This window comes from Limulus polyphemus, unplaced genomic scaffold (genome assembly GCF_000517525.1).
Source record: "Limulus polyphemus unplaced genomic scaffold, Limulus_polyphemus-2.1.2 Scaffold7008, whole genome shotgun sequence".
Taxonomy (NCBI): Eukaryota; Metazoa; Arthropoda; class Merostomata; order Xiphosura; family Limulidae; genus Limulus; species Limulus polyphemus.
The window spans coordinates 26,327-32,349 of NW_013672618.1; the positions used below are offsets into that span (position 1 = coordinate 26,327).

A 6,023-nucleotide genomic window follows, 5' to 3' on the forward strand; every position below is an offset into this window, starting at 1 on the left:
TTTCAGTTTTACCCTGTTTTTTTTTTAAACATTTATATCACAGAGAATGTTTTCATTAAGCCTCATGCACCCCAGTGGCACAGCGGTATGTCTGCGGACTTACAACACTAGAAACCGGGTTTCGATACCCGTGGTGGGCAGAGCACAGATAGCTTTTTGTGTAGCTTTGTGCTTAACTTTGAAACAAAGAAACAAATTAAGCCTTATTCATCTAACCTAAACAGATAGTTTCAACTTTAGCATGTACAATGTTTTGTTTGTTTGTTTTTGAATTTCGCGCAAAGCTACACGAGGGCTACCTGCGCTAGCCGTCCTAATTTAGCAGTGTAAGACCAGAGGGAAGGAAGCTAGTCATCACCACCCACCGCCAACTCTTGGGCTACTCTTTTAACAAAGAATAGTGGGATTGACCGTCACATTATAACGACCCCACGGCTGAAAGGGCGAGCATGTTTGGTGGGACGGGGATTCGAACCCGCGACCCATGTACAGTGTAATATTCAGAGACTGTAAAATAAGTGAAATAAGTCATTTTATAAATAAGATACACAGAAAACTCCAACAGGGGGAGGTTGGTTTTCTGTGACTCATATGTTGTTACGGGTCCTGTGACCAATAAATTCACGGACCCACAAGTAATTTAAACAACAAAAACAAAAAGTTTGTAGGATCCGTATGGACTTATTGGTAATTTTTAAGGTCACAAAATGTCGTTTAAAAGTTCACTACACTCACCTCTTCAGGGTAGTTTTCAGGATAGCTTTGTCGTATTGAAGCTACTGAAAGGATAATAGACACTAATATGAATATTCAATTTGTTTATGATATTTAAAAACTAAAAGATTGAATATGGTCCAAAATAACATGTAACGACAGAAAATATACATTCTATTTACTTGACAGTGGTCAACCCAATAATTTGATTAATTAATTTTAAAGAATGATAAGTTAACCATGATAAAAATTATATACGTATAGAAAATTAATACTTAAACAGTCACGCAAAATAAAATCAAAAGGAAGGACTGGGTTAAACATCAGCAAATCCAAACCTGTGATAAATGACATTTTAATTAATAAAACAAACCCAAGCAAAAAACAAAATTAAATTAAAAACACTGCATAAATTAAAAGGATCCCCTGGGTACAGGCTATAATGTGGGATATAAAATGTGCCTTGGGTTTTGGAGGTGACTGTGGAAGTAGGACCCACGTTACAATGGGGATACACTGTCTATCAGTCTTAACCTCCGTTCACCAGTCTAACATGAAGAAATTCATAAAAAAAAGTTAAATAAAATCACCAAATGCAACACAAGTTATGAGAGTGAGATGTGGATGTTAAAACCCATAACGTCCCACATCTATATCACCCTTCACTGCCTACAGACAATTGTGGGAAAGTAACTGCTCTCCAAAGTAAAAAAGAAAAGAAAAACGAAATAAGGTACTACAATTAATGATAAAAAAATAAATTACTATCCCAGCTTTATCACGGCTATAAAAAGAATTTAAATTAATTATGACACAAAAAAATAATTGAAATTCATAATATTTGGTATTTCAGTTTACAATAAACAAATATATTAAGTTTTGAAATTAAATCTCTTGGGGGGTTTCTTCCTTATCTTTTATATGAAAAACAAGGCCACACTTTCAATAATTTGTTGATGTTACACTTTATTTTCAGTGTGCTACTAAATAAAAAAAACTGTTCTTAAATAGTCTTTAAAGTTTATTATCAAGATTTCACAAATGTAACAAATGAATAAATGCAAAAACCACAACAATGTAGGACAAATTTTATGTTAATTTCATTAAAATGAAAAACTTTTTAAGAGTTTTAAAACTCAAAATTATACAACACATGAACTGAATAATATAAGAAATTAAGTATATTTTCTAGTAAACATTGAAACTAATAGCGACTGCAATGCTCATAAAATACATGAATATATTAATTCACAAACTCGTATTCATTGTTAATATAACAATTTATAATGTTATTGCTGTTTTACTGAACGAGTCTGATGATTTTTTTTTCCATCATTTGTTACGCTACAACAGACAATTTTACCTTCAGAAGAACTTGTTGGTACAGATATTTCACAAAAACACTCAAAAACATGGGGTGGATCTTCTCTGAAAGAACAAAATAAAGTTTCAATTTAAAAACTGCTGTGAAAGATATAAACCACTTTCAAATGTTCTAAAATGTCTTTTTAATATTTCAAGAGAAAAAATACAACGATCTGATATTTACAGAAAGTTAGGGCTCAGAAAAACAATGACTGAAGTCCACCAATTCTTACAGGTCTAATAATTTTTCATGTTTTCCAATTCAGTAAATCAAAACTTTATTGAACTTAGATCTGTTACTATTTACATATTATAATTGACAAGTAATATCTTTTTTATAGATTTTTTTACAAAAAAATCTTAAAATACGTTCACAAAATTTGCTACTTTTTTTTTATAATAATGTCAAGTAGGAGTAGGTGGTATTAAAATCTGAATTAACACCTCACGAAGAAAAACATTAGAAAGTTACGTTGTTTACACGAATAATACATTCCTTCAGTTTTTCTCAATGCTAGCATTCTTTAAAAAGTACAAATATAACAAAAGCACGAAGTGAGCACTGTCTGAATAAAATAATTATTTTATTTACCATTTTGCATAGTGCTTAATTGAGTTCAGAATTGAGTCATAGTCCTACTATTCTCATCATTAAATTTGATAAAAAAGATGATGCATCAACACTATCAATTCCCTTTACAATCTTCAACACCTCAATCACATCCCTTCTAACTCTTATTGTTTTTCAAAAGAAAACAATTTCAAATATCTTAATCTCTCCTCATATGACAAACCCTTCATCCCAGGCACCATTCTAATAGCCCTCCTCTGAACCCTTTCCAACAATTCAACCTTCTTAATATCATTAGCAAATTTAAGTAATTTATTGACCACTCCTTCATCCATGTCAGGTATTCATATAAATATTTCCGAAAGAACAAGAAAAATTTGCCTACTGTTCTACTGACTAACAAATGTCAAATTTATCTTACAGAATAGATATAAAAACATATTGTGATTCTCAAAGTTCCAAGTTATCTTTCCTCAGCAGTTGTCCATGTTGTTAGTGGCACAATAAGTGTCATCAAATTCAGAAAGCTTATAAAAATAAACAATTATTTTAAATTGTAAAATTGGTGAGTACTAATGCAAACTGTGAATGTACATGGGAACAATTTCCAGCAAAATTCTATCTCATGTAAAGTTTGAAGAACTTGGAGTGTGGATGCGGGAACTAAATGGCCATTTTCCAGTAACAAAAATTAAAATGGATTATTAAAACCTGGAACTGTTGAAATTTTTTTTAAATACATAAAAACATTGTAATTGTTACAACTGTCATATAAATGATTTTAAAATTATTACGAGACAATTTTTTAATGTTTCTCATTAAAAGATAAAATTTACATTAGAGGATAGTAAAATACAGAGATATAAAAAAACATTCTGGCCTGATTTTTTATAAAGTAGTTATATCATGGTAATAAATCTGATGAAAATTGGATTTTTTTAACATCAGTTGTCAAATACCATTGCATACAGTCAACAATGGATCATTTGGTCCTTCAAGACTGTTCTTCTATATCCACTCTTAAGAAAAAGTACAAATTTAAACCCACCCTTTTTTTCTCAAGAAATCACTAACACCTTTCTTAACTCCTGCAAAGCACTGTTTTCTACTACTACTGATGATGGATCATTCCATAAGCTAATCACCTGTTAGGAGAATAAAACTGAATTTTCCAAACCTTAAACTCATGCTCTCTCATCTTATTATCACCAGGATAAAGCACAATGAGATCAGAAACATTTATCCTATTGATTCCCCAAATAATCTGGTAAGCTTCAATAAGATCACTTCTCACCTCTTTCCTCAAGAGAAAAGAATGAAGCAATCTCAATTAGACAATCTTTTCATCCTCAGAATCATCTTTATAGCCCTTCTCTGAACTCTTTCCAATAAGCCAATACCATTTGTTTTATAAGGAGACCAAAACTGTACAAAATATTAGTAATAAAGATCCAATCTAACTGGGCTTCATTAATATTAAATAATAACAACGTTTATATTTCTCTCCCTCCCCCCTACTAATAGTATTACTATCCAAACTAGCTTTTCCCAAGTTACCCCACTTTTCTTTCTACGCTAATCTTCTGTGTCACACCTTATCAAGAGCTTATTGAAAATCCACTCCCCTTTTCACCATCCTGATAATTCTCAAATAAATAAAATTATAGTAATAATCAGCAGATCAGTAACTAAGAGTAAGACGCACACACCAACACGGCAACAGTTATTGAGTTTACTGTTATTGTTAAAACAGGCCTAGACTAAAGTTTAAAGTAAGTAGGACGAGTTTGGGTAAGACTAAGAACTACATCAGTTAACTAAGCTAAGCAACTAATCTATATTATTACTATATGGCCTAATTTTAATTTAATAGGCCATAGTATTAGCAATAATGGCAATATCATAAAATTTTTAGTTTTACAAACACTACGTACTTACCTTATCCTAGAGCCCATTTCCAAAGTTTAAATTGTACGATCATGTTGAAATAATAAAAAAATAAACGCTAACCTTACGTCTAGCATAAGCCGATACAACTAAAAAATAATTATGTAAAACACTTCAATTTGTAAATTTATAATACTTATTGCATTTTATTCCTGTTTTGTCTTCCTCATTACTGTAGAGAGTATCCTGTGTGTAGACAGACAAAATCTCGTTCCCAGACTTTCATATGAATATTTCCAAAATAAAAATAAAGTAATTTTGATAGTTTTAAACATATCCAATTTCAATGTATTTATTAATGCAATACCAATATACAATGTTATATTACCTTTTTAAAAAGTAATTCTAAGTTTATTCACAAAATCCTACAGTTTCAAACTTATGTGAACAGGTTTTAAGCTTTCAAATTATTTAAACTACAGAACAGATGCCGCAATTGGTCAGCTATAGGCTTGATGGCTTATAAAGCTTACAATCGGAGGTTGATACCTGCTGTTGAAACAGTGCAGAAAGCTCATTATGTAGCTTTGCACTTAAACACAAAAACGAACAAATAAAAGAAACAAATACTGTATATCAGTAAGGAAAAAACAACGCAGGTTGACATTTTATTTGTAATCAAATGAACAAAAGTTTTGACATAGCTGTTGCTTTTGGAAACTTGTTTTTAATAATATAATTAAAGAAGAAACTAATAAACAGAAAATGAAAATATTGCCCAAAGTGAATGGTTACACATGTATGTTGTTTTAAAATTATGGATACTATAATTATTTGTATATAAGTGTGGGCAATAAATGAAACCCTCAATGTGTTAGCGGTAAGTTTATGGACTTACAATGTGATTTTAAAACTTTCTACTGTCAGTTTCGGTTCATGTTTTAGTGAACGCTCCTAAAGAAGCTCTAAAGCGAAACAATAAGTGTCTAATTAAATAAAAAACTTCATTTTGGTGTTATAAGGTCGTTTATTTCTAGTATTAATATGTCCTCAATATACCAATATACACTACAGAAATTAAATAATGTGTAATCTGTACTGTTAGATTATTTTTGATCAAAAGTTCTTAATAATAACCTTATGATTAAAAGAACCATGATCACTAGGTCGGAGTGGTATTCAAATCCAAAGCCTTTAAAAGTCAACAGGTGCTCAAGTCTAGCCTGAACTAGTACCGATGAAGTCAAATCCTTAGTTTATTTCTTTTTATCTTTTTGTTGTTGTTGTTGTCGGAGATACGTAGCGGAAAGCTTTGGATTCAAGGTATTAGAATTAATTATCATTGGCCCTAAAACTTTTCTTCTATATTTGATAAAGAATATTCCACAATCATAATAATAATATTTTCACGTTTTCACAAGATTTTTATCTTCGCATGCAAGCGCAAAATGTAAAAAAACAAAACAATAAAATATAATAAAATTTT

General features: G+C 30.6%; 1 long non-coding RNA gene across 1 annotated transcript; it reads right to left on the minus strand.

Moving 5' to 3' along the window:
* Positions 1-731: 731 nt before the first annotated feature.
* Positions 732-4,770, minus strand: LOC106474268. Its single transcript, XR_001291740.2, has 3 exons — positions 4,589-4,770; positions 2,078-2,142; positions 732-779 (listed from the first exon to the last, which is right to left on the minus strand). It is a non-coding gene; the product is annotated as an uncharacterized LOC106474268 (long non-coding RNA).
* Positions 4,771-6,023: the final 1,253 nt, after the last annotated feature.